Here is an 11,272-nt window from a genome sequence, read left to right as displayed (position 1 = left end):
CTCTAACTTCTTAGTATTATACTCTTTTGCCTCTTAAAAATCAAACCTGCAATTATTTAATCCTTCAGTAAAAATGAGATTTATGAAGAGAAATGTATGCAAGTGGGTATGTGAGGAGCCCTACTTCCCCCTCCATCTTCATAGCTCTCTATCTTTGATTCCTGATGTTTCACCATGCCCACCAACCATGAAAGAAGACTACTTTTTTATTGATTCAAGCAAGGACATGAATCCTTTTCTTAGTCCCCTTAGTACAAATAGAGATATGCTGTCATTTGGGAAAGTATCTGATATCTAAAAAGGGATCCCCCAAAGAAAATAGATTGATTAATTATGGAGTAATCTTTGAGTGGTCAAGTTTCAAAAGGATGGGATTCTGAAGCTACAACTATACATTGGCCCTAATGGCTAGTAAATCTGTTTGGACTCCTTCCTGGTTTCTTCTGTTAGTTACCCCTTAAGTGGTTAGCCCTTTCCCTATAATCCTTTATTGAGAGAGTGTATTACCATCTGAGTCAAGGATAAAATGGCTATCTTCTTTCTCACCCACATCCATTACTCTGAACTGTCCAAGATCCTTATTTTCTGTGACATGAGAGATTCTCATCTACAGCTTTCTTAAGTTTGCATATCCAATGGTCAGCAAACCCATGAAGGGTATTATTGCACAGTTCCAAAATCTCTAAGAGCTTCAAGGCACCTGTACCATTCATTTTTCTTTGCTTGAGGGAAAAATAGATATTGCATGGTAGACTGCGCTCACAAAGAGAACTCACAGCTACTACTCTAGAAGCTAGGGAGGACTTAGATGGTGTCAGAAACCAGAGATGGTCCATGAATGGCATCACACAGGACCTGAACACACCTTGGCTGCCTTAGTCTAGCTTCTCCATTGAGCCAGACATGAGTGACTCTGAGACTTTTCCTGGACTCTCAGGTGAAAGAAAATGTGCCTGCAGTTCCAGGATGGGAACCAGCCCACATTGCCTACTGCCTTAAGCAATGAGCTGCTTAGTATTTGATTTATGTGAGGCCCAACAGAGATTTATTCCAAGTGGACTGTTGTGCCAGTGCGGGTGCCTGAGCAACCTGGAGATAGTAGGACTGTCCTGGAAGGACAGAGAACATCATGGGGGGAACAAGCAGCAAACCCAAGATGGAGGAGGCAGTAACTTTAGCGGGAACAAGCAGCAAACCCAAGATGGAGGAGGCAGTAACTTTAGCGAGACTTACCTACACATCTTTGAGAGGCTGAAGAATAGATCACCCACACGGCCAGATGCTGCTTTGCCTGTGGGAGTTACTGTCCTCGAAGAACACATTCTGGATGGAGACGCAAAGCATGGTGATGTGGGTGAGTAGGAGGAGCTTGAGAGGGCCACCTAGAAAAGAAAGAGGACTTTTATAGGATTTTTGAGGGTAGTTTTAGTAATTATTTTTCTAGAAGAGAAATGTAGATGTACAGCATTTTTGAAAGCTAACTGATAATTTCCCACCAATATTTCCCCACTTTTCCCTTCCCTACCTTACACTCAGAGCCACCAGGCTGTGTTCATAACCACATGGAAGAGAGGTGACAGCAAAAAGGTAGAGATTAAAAAAATATTCTATCCAATCCCCAAACACTAAAAGAGAGAAGCTGTTTACTTAATGTAGGAAATAGGACCCTAGACAACACCCTAGAGATCTCTATACCCTAGCATGGTTTGCACTTACCAAAGAATACCAATAGACCTGGAAGGCCAGGAGCAAAGGAACAGAGAATCTCAATAGACCCACAGAGACCAAGGACTGATACCTAGAGAGGAGGATGGACATTCCCAGCAGGGAAAGATGCTGCCCAGACAAATGTAGCTTTACCCCCTTCCACACAGTAGTACTTACTACACATGTACTTTGAAATGTAGCTATAAATCTTAGGGGGTGAGGGAATGAGGACATCTTAAGTTTGTGCCACATCAATGAAATAAAATAAAAATTAATTGAACTGTGGGGGGAAAATAAGGTCCTGTCTTGTTTGAGGTAAGATTATTCCTGCAACAATTACATTAAAAATGTAGGCTATAATTGTAATTCCCACCCCTTTTTCAGAAATGTAAAATGTACATCTTTTTTTTTTAATATGAAATTTGTTGTCAGATTGGTTTCCATACAACACCCAGTGCTCATCCCAACAGATGCCCTCCTCAATGCCCATCACCCACTTAACCCTCCCTCCCACCCCCATCAACCCTTGGTTTATTCTCAGTTTTTAAGAGTCTCTCTCTCGTGCTCTAGTTTCTCTTCAGATCGCATAAACCCTTTTTTAAGAGTCTCTTATGGTTCTTAGAAGAAGGGAATACAGTCCTCTATCATTTTAATGGTATGTTCTAGGCACATGTGAATAAGAGTCTGTATTAGTTTTCTGTAGCTACCATAACCACGGATCACAAACTGGGTGGTTTCAACAACAGAAAGTCATTCTCTCACAGTTCTATAGACTAGAAGTCAGAAATCAAGGGGTCAGCAGGACCATGCTTTCTCTGAAGGCTCAAAGAGAGAATCCTTCCTTGCCTCTTCCTAGTTTCTGGTGTGGTTGTTGGCAATCCTTGGTACCCCATGGCTCATAAACACATCACTCCGATCTCTGCCTCATCCTTGTCTTCCACATATTCTCTTCCACGTCTGTCGCTGTGCCTCTTAAGTACACCAGCCATACTGAATTACGGGGTATGGTCATCTTAACTAATTACATCGACAATAGCCCTATTTCCAAATAAAGTCACACTCTGAGCTTCTGGAGATAGCATGAATTTGGGGAAGGGGGCACTGTTCAATCCAGTATAGTACCCATTGCCATGCTGCTTTCACAGCTGCATCCCAAATGCACAATTAAAATCCTCTTAATTCTCTACAGAGAAAGCAGAGACCAAAGGACAACTTTTGACAAATTTTCTACTAAAGGAGCATAGAAAAGTCATTGAAATATAGCAAACAAAGTAAATTACAATCCTACTAGCCATGGTTCCTTTCAACGTCAGCAGTTCTAGGCCCATCCAGGTATCTCCTTGACTAATCCAAGAGCGGATTCCATGGACAGAAACCAACTTATTCCCACCAATGAAAGTATTCTTGACTCTTTGCTCTTGGAAACTAGACTTGAGGCCCCAGAGAACTGTTTATCCTTCCCTAGGGTCCAGGGTCTAATTCCCTTTCATTTTCTACTCTTGGACGAACTTTTTTGTTTTTTTTGTTTTTTTTTTGTTTTTTTACAAGATAACTGGCAATAGTAATGTCCCTTCAGGAGAATAGTACCTTCTACCTTCAGAAGAAGAGAGTGGTCTTATGTAATTAATTAAGAAAGAAAGAAAGTCTTACTATCATCCATGACATAATTACAGCAGAGCTTAGAAGTTATACTTCAGTACATTCTGAGGTTTTCAGTTTTAAAGGACACCAAAAATTAAGAAGACAATTTTATTCAGTTAACTTAGCAACTCAATGTATCTTCCAGGAGTCCAGGGGTCATATCTGTCTTTCTCACTAGAGTAATTCCCACAGCAGAATCCTCCATGTGGTAAGTGAGCTCAACCACAATTCACTGAACAAATGAATCAAAGTTGAATTGTACAAGCCTTTTAAATGCTTTTTTTGATCTCTTCCCCAGCATAAAGTAATGATCATTCCTACTCTCCCTTTCAAATACAAAGTTCCTACACAGAACTCTCAACACTTACTCCCTTCTCCCCACAAAATCATACATTACCCGGGGAAAAAATATCAGCATAAGGCACAGCTATTTAACTGCACGCAGAGGAAAGAAACATGAAACATCCTTCCTCCCCCCAAAAGCAACTAAGTTCTAGGAGACATCGCTCTGGTCAAAGATAAGGCAACTATGTAAATTATAAAATAGAACTCCTGGGTAACCGAAGGACCCATCTATTTTCCCCAAACAAAGGAATACCCTCTTCCCAGGTCTCTGATTCTATCTAGAAATGTGCCAAGGACATTTTTCTGGCTTCTCTACTTCCATCCTTGTGCCCCATCTGCCCTTCCTCCTGTCCTACCAGGTAGCTCTCCATCCGGGTTGACACCAGCCTCTTATCCACACCCCTTGTGGGTTCACTGGGCCCACCATTCTGCAGCCCCAATCACCTGCCTACTTAAGATTTAGGTTGTCCAAAACTGACCATTGACTTTTGACCTGCTATTGACTTCTCAGTCCTTCCTTTTGAAATGCTCCTTATGCTGACTTCTGCCATTTCTGGCTTCCCTGTCTTGCTCATGTAATTTAACCTCAACATCTATCTGCCCCTCTGCCTTCTGACTCCTCTCTGGCTCAGCTATCCTTCAGTATTTCCTCTGGCCTTGTGTCTATCCAGCCCTTCTTAGATTACCAGTCACCCTGGCCGTAGCCTTTGAGTTCTTGTAGTAACACACTCCTCCCTGGCCATCCTCCCCAAGGACACTAGACTTCTGTCTCTCACTATCCACCTCACTGGGCACTCCAATCCTTTGTCCATATTCCTTGTCTGTAATATGAAGACCTTCACAAATGGATCCTTACATCCTCTCCCTGTTCTACTTGCTGCACATGAGGATTATCATATGGGTCATCAGATTGCTGAACACTAATTATCCAACGCTAAAGTTGGATAAACACTTTATAAACCCAAACTACTCAAATCTACACTGTGAGATATTGTCAGTAACTGCATCTCATTTTTGTTTTATTTTATAATAGATTATACAGCTTTTAGTTCAATTTAAAAAAGTTAATCTTAGCATCTAGACAAGTGAAATTTGAACTTAAAAATTTTCTAAGTTTGCTTCTTCCTTGAGAAAGAACAGTATGAGTATGAGCTCTGTAAGCAGATGGCCTTGTTTGAGTCTTAAATCTGTCACTTACTATATGTATGTCTTCTGGAGCAAATTACCTAAACTATGCCTCATTTTTTTCATCCAGAAACTGGGAATGATACTATTTCTAACCTCAAAGGCCTATTATAAGGTTGAAATGCCTTCAAAAATGTAAAGGGCTTACAACAGAATTTAGAGCATAAAAAGCTTTCCATGAGTACTCACTACCATTATTATTGTTCCTGATTGAAGACTCAATCTACTGCAGTCAGCAGCTCAGAGGTCATCCATGAACTGTAACAATACTCGCAGAACCTTCTGGCAAAGCAATTAAGAAAGATGATGGCATCTCTATTGCAAATATGTAGAAGTAAAGTCTTTATTGGGGGGAAAAAAGAGTGGAGCCCTACTGTCATGCCTTACAATAGCTGGAAAAGCAGTCCGGATCAGTCCATCACTGGAGAGGTTCTGATCTTACTACTTTAGTCATAATCTAAGTAGACTCACAGATTGTTTTTTAATCAATAGTACCTAGAAACCATCTTCTTCTTTCCTTTTCTACCTCTCTCCTCACAATAACTTTTATTCCTGATAGAGAGTCCATGGATCCTCACATGCCCGAGAATGGAATACCATCTAGCAAACAAGCCAAATTCCTTACCAAGACTGAGGACTTCTCATAGCACACATTTGACACATTAGGTAGGTCACAGGAATAGGGATTCTGGCCTTATCCCTTTTGGAATGATGGGGAAAAATATAAGAAGCTCTCATTTCTTACAGAGACATTAACATCATAACCAAAGTACCAATTTCCTTTTAAAGATATTTTAGAACAATCATCATTTTCCTCAGATGATAGTCAATCCTCATTATTTGTGAATTTGCCTACTTGCTAAAATCTACTTGTAAGCCCAAAATCAATACTCGCAGGACTTTTGCAGGCATTAGTAGGCATCGAGTGCCAAAAATTTGAGTTGCTCCATGTGCAAGTTCCCAGATGAGGTCAAACAATGCAATGTTCTGCCTTCTTGTTTCAGCTCTCATACTGTAACTAAGTATTCTTTTCATGATCTATTTAGTGCACATTTTTCACAGTTTTGTGCCTTTTGTCAGTGATTCTACAGTTTAAAAGGGCCCAAGAGTAGTGTCAAAGTGCTTCTAGTGCTCCTGAGTGCAAGAAGACTGTGATGTGCTTAAGGGAGAAAAAAAATGTGTTAGATAAGCTTCTCTCAGGCATAAGTTGTAGTGTTATTGGCCATGAGGTCAAAGTTACTGAATCAACAGTATATTAAATAAGGTGTCTTTACAGAGAAGCATACATAAAACAAGGTTATTGATCAGTTGATACAATGCTATGACCAGTCATTGGCAGGAAACTAACCATGTATTTTCCCTAGGGGCAATGGTTCAGTATTCACTAATTCAGTGTATATGGCAGCTTTATAAAACACAACATGAGTACAGTATAGACTACAACTGCAACAATGAAAATCAACTGTATATCCAAATCTGCATTAATTCATTCCAAGAATTCCCATTGCTGGCCACTCTAAAAGCAAAGTATAGTAGGTTTTCATAACAAAACTACTCCTCCAAAGTAAATTTACTTGTTATATAAACTGAAAAATTGATTTAAGGAATCCACCCTTTTATAATAAAGATGTTGAATATACCTCACCTGAAAGAGAACTGTGAGATAGCAAAAACAAAATTTAGTCTAAGAATGGAAATAAAAGAAAAAATAAAACAAAAACCATTATTGAACTGGGAGTTATCACTCCCTTTTCCACTTCCTGATTTAAATGTCACACCCTCTGAGGGTGCCTGGGTGGCTAAGTCAGTTAAGGTTCAGACTCCATTTCGGTTCAGGTCATGATCTCACGATTCATGAGTTCAAGCCCCTTGTCAGTCTCTGCACTGACAGCACCAAGCTCGCTTGGGATTCTCTCTCTCCCTCTCTCTTTGCCCCTCCCCTGCTTGTGCTCTCTCTCTTTCTCTCAAGATAAATAAACTTTTAAAAAAATGCCAAGCCCTCTATCCCATCAGCCCACCAGATAGCAGAGAGATGACAGGCAACTATCACCAGGCATGAGGTTCTACTGACAAGGGGATCAGAGTCTCTTTGTTTATCTAATCTTCCAGGCCCACAAGAAAAGAGCTCAGTAGACATATACCTCCCTTCCCTTTCATCTTATAGAACAAAAACAGGTGTGGCTTTCTCTACCACCCACCACCAGCTAATGCACCTCAGGATGGGCCCTGGCTCCAGGATAGAAAGAAAAGGTGAGTGACCTAGTGCAAAGATTAGGAGTATCTAAGACCACCTTCACTTTTAAAACCTAATGCAAGGTCAGAGGGTCCTTAAGACCCTCTCTGGCACCAGTCTCAAGTTTGAGTTTCCCCAAGACCATCCTCAGGTTCAACACAGTGCTAGAAGACTCAGGGAACTCAGCAAAAACCATTATACTCATGGTTATTATTTATTATAGTGAAAGGTTATAGGTCAAAAAGTAGCCAAGGAAAGATGCACATAGGACAGCAGTCAAGAGTTCCAGGCATGAGCCTCCAGTTGTCCTCTGCCAGTGGAATCATGCAAACAGTGCCTATTTCTCCCAGCAATCATCTCTGACAATATAGAGAGCACAGAGAATTGCCTACCCAGGGAAGACCACCCAAAGTACACCAGAATGTACATTTTTGTTTTATGACATCAATTTCTTTTTTTGGATAAGGAGAAAAGGGATTCCTGCCTCAAGGTTGTTCCTGGAAAAAACCAGAATGACTATGGGATCCCAGCCACCTCTGGGTTACAAGCAAATAAATGGACAAACTTCCCTTTCCCAAACAACTGCAAATTATAAAGGAGGAAATCAATAAAAAATCATCTGGCTTATCCGGCTTATTGTCTGATTGTTTAATTATCTTGTTACAATCAGGAGTTTAATACCTGGAGTGAAAGCTCAAAATCATACCTTTTTGTACTAGTTTTCTAGGGCTTTTGTATATAACACAATAACACAGAGTGGGTGGCTTAAACAACAGAAATTTATTTCTCACAATTCTAGACACAAAGTCCAAGATCAAGGTGCCAGCAGGGCTGGTTTCTTCTGAGACCTCTCTCTGGCTTGTAGATGGCTGTCTTCTCCCTATGTCCTCACAGGGTCTTCCCTCTATGTGTGTCTGTGTCCTAATCTCTTTTTCTCATAAGGACACCAATCATATTAAATTTAGGTCCTTTATAATGACCTCATTTTAACTTAATTACCTCTTTAAAGACCTAATCTCCAAATACAGTCACCCTCTGAGGTACTGGGGGTTAACATTTCAACATACAAATTTGGAGGTGGAAGTGGGGGTCAATTTAGTACTTGATACTTTTTACAATTAATGAATACAAAGCTGGTATTAGAACTTTATGACAGGACATCTAAGAATGGGATTAATAGCTAAAAGCCTTAGTGATTCTGACCTGGAGCATGGCTTACATGTCTTAGAAGTAATTTAAGAAGTTGACCTAAGAGAATCCAATCAATGGAGAGTAAATCTTTCAACTCTGTTATTGTCTACATAGATTCTATATTTTCTTTCCTAAAGATATTTAACTTTTATTATATGGACACAATAATATACTTACTACTGATTAATCTGCACCATGTGTGGACTCAGGATTTGACTCTTGGTAATGTTCAGTCCAACATTTTGTAAAGTAACAAAACTACAAAACTACCTTTTTTTTTTTTTTTTTTTTTTTTTTTGCTTTTGTGTTAAGAGTACCTGTCTCAGGGATCAACTCCATAAGGCATTATCTTTTTCTCATAAATATGGTTTTATTAACTTATCCTCACAACAGATATTTTCTTTATTTTCTTACGGTAATCTTCTTAGGAAAAAGTGTTTGCCAGTATTTGATAGCTAGTTGTTAATAAAATTTTAATTCTGATGCTTACCATAAAATGTTTAATATAATTTAATATTGTTATTGAGAATGACATCAGATAACACTAAAACAAAAATTACTCATATTTGCTTCAATTGTGGACATTCTGAATTTTTTCACCTAAAAAAGTCTCATGAGATTTGTATTCCCATCTGATAAGTGAGAGTCATGATCACATGTGACAGAGTCATTACTCAGACCCCTGATGCTGGTTAAAAACAGTCTCTAAAATAGGCTCTGTTGCTTTTCCTGGTGTCTTGGCTGCACTGTACTACAACACTGCAGGTGTCTTTCATTCACTGCAGAGCAGTTTGTGCCATTGAATAACAGCAAGTGTGCATGTTCCACTTTCTATGCAGCTTTGACAGTTGGTTCCCGTTTTGCATCTCCATTCTGTCCCCTGGTGAATTCAATACCACATTAAGAAAGCACCCTACTATTGCTCACTCTTCAACAATAATAGCAGCTAACATTTGTCAGGATACACTAGGTTTCAGTTACGCTTCTTTCTGTGAAATGCATTCTCTTGCCTACAACATTCTCTTCTAGCCCACATCAAGGATCCCTTTGATTAGGACTTCCAAATTGCTATTTTCAACAATGATGTCTCTGAGTTCCAAACCAGTTTCTTCAAGTCCTTACTCAAATTCAGCAAGAACAAAACTCAACTTTCAATGAATTCACCTTCCCTACCATTTCTCTATTTACAATAATCCTTTATTGCATCCAAGTCCCAATCATTATATACTCAATATCTCGGAATCATCTTCAACTCTCCGTTATCCCTCTTATTTGATTAGCTAGCAATTTCCACCTATGTCTCTCTTAAAAATTTTTATTATTTGTATCTATTCCTACATCTCTATCCCAATAGATTAACACACCAAGGCAATAACTCTTTCTTTAAGTTTAGGTAACACCCTCATCACTCTTCATGTATGTATTCTCTTCATTTATCAGTGTTTACTATGCACTTCTACCCAAATAATCATCCTAATGTACAACTCTTATCATGCTATGTATTTCCAAAATAAAATAGCTTTAGGATATACATGATAAAGTCCAACATTTATCTTAGTTTTCAGTGCCTTGTATGACCTGATCCTATTTGCTGTAGTTTCTTTTGAAGAACTCTTAAGTAAGAGGGAAAGGAAGAGAAGAAAGGATAAAAAGGAAAGGGAAGGAAAATGGAAAAGGAAAGATGGAAGAAGAGAGGAAAATGGAAAAGAATATCTTTGTTGGAAATGACAGCCACCAACTTCAAAATAAATTAACCACAAAAATGAAATCATTGACACATATAACTAGGAATGTAAGAGATGAATTTGGCTTTTGAATAGTTGGATCCAGGGTCCCACATGATATCATTAGTACACTGTGTTTCTATTTCACAGCCCTGTTTTCCTCAGTATCTGCTTTATTCTCAGTCAAGGTTTCTGTAAAAAGATGGAAATGATCTAAACCAGTTTAGCAAGCCTATTTAGATAGCATTGGCTTACCTTACATCTTGTCCCCAACTCTGAACCAATCACAGTGACCAAGGACAAATGATATGGTCATTAATCTGACTTGAAATATATCCTCTTCCTTAGAGTTAGCCAGTGTGAGCCCCACCCAAACTAAATGGACGGAGAGTGGGGGAGAGGAAACTCTTCAAAAAGATTGTGATGTGACATAACACATGTATGTAAGAACTAAATTTGTAAAAGTTAGAATACTTACCAATATGGAATTGCCAATTCTACTAATCATCCATTGGTGAGATCTTGTCAACTTAATTCAGTTTCCTTTTTCCTTTACTTTCTTTCACTCACTCACACTCACACAACAAACACAAAACAGGCATCGAATTTATTCCACCAGCTGCTCCAAAAAAAACAAGATCCTCAAATGAACCTTGACAAAGTACTTCCAAAATTACAAATGACAAATGTGTATGGAGTTAAATATGGGCCTTACATTGAAGTTTCCCACAATATTAATTTATATATGTATAGAGCTATGGATTTTAAAGAACGTTCATGTTAAAGCTTTTTTTTTCTTTCCATTTTTTTTCTTTGTTGCTACTTATTAAACTTACATCTTAATGAAACGAAGATGTTAGTTGAAAGTTGCTCTAAGCACAATGATGTTTTCAGGAGAAAACTATATGACTTTTCAATTGCTTGTACTTATCAGTTTCTTTTTCTTTACTTTCTCTTTTTTTCTTTTGGGCAGAAGGTTTATGCAGAGCTAGAATAAACAATCCTAAAATTTGTGTGGAACCACAGAAGACCCCAAACAGCCAAAGCAATCTTGAAAAAGAAAAGCAAAGCTGAAAGCATCACAATTCCAGACTTCAAGTTATATTACAAAGCTCTAGTGATCCAGACAGTATGGTAATGGCACAAAAACGGATACATAGATCAATAGAACAGAAGAGAAAACCCAGAAATTGACCCACAACTATATGGTCAATTAATCTTTAATAAAACAGGAGAGAATACCAAT

The 11,272-nt window shown here is 38.7% G+C and overlaps 1 long non-coding RNA gene across 1 annotated transcript in view; it reads right to left on the bottom strand.

Moving 5' to 3' along the window:
• Window positions 1–1,237: 1,237 nt before the first annotated feature.
• LOC109267605 (uncharacterized) overlaps window positions 1,238–11,272 on the bottom strand; it is a 114,808-nt gene continuing 104,773 nt past the window's right edge. The window contains exon 5 of the long non-coding RNA XR_002080195.2: window positions 1,238–1,382. This is a non-coding gene — a long non-coding RNA (uncharacterized LOC109267605). The remainder of the gene's footprint in view (window positions 1,383–11,272) is intronic.

Source organism: Panthera pardus, unplaced genomic scaffold, assembly GCF_024362965.1.
Source record: "Panthera pardus isolate Hobbes unplaced genomic scaffold, ASM2436296v1 HiC_scaffold_2, whole genome shotgun sequence".
Classification (NCBI taxonomy): Eukaryota; Metazoa; Chordata; class Mammalia; order Carnivora; family Felidae; genus Panthera; species Panthera pardus.
The sequence above is the reverse complement of the archived record's forward strand: the minus strand, read 5'-3'. Positions and strand labels throughout refer to the sequence as shown.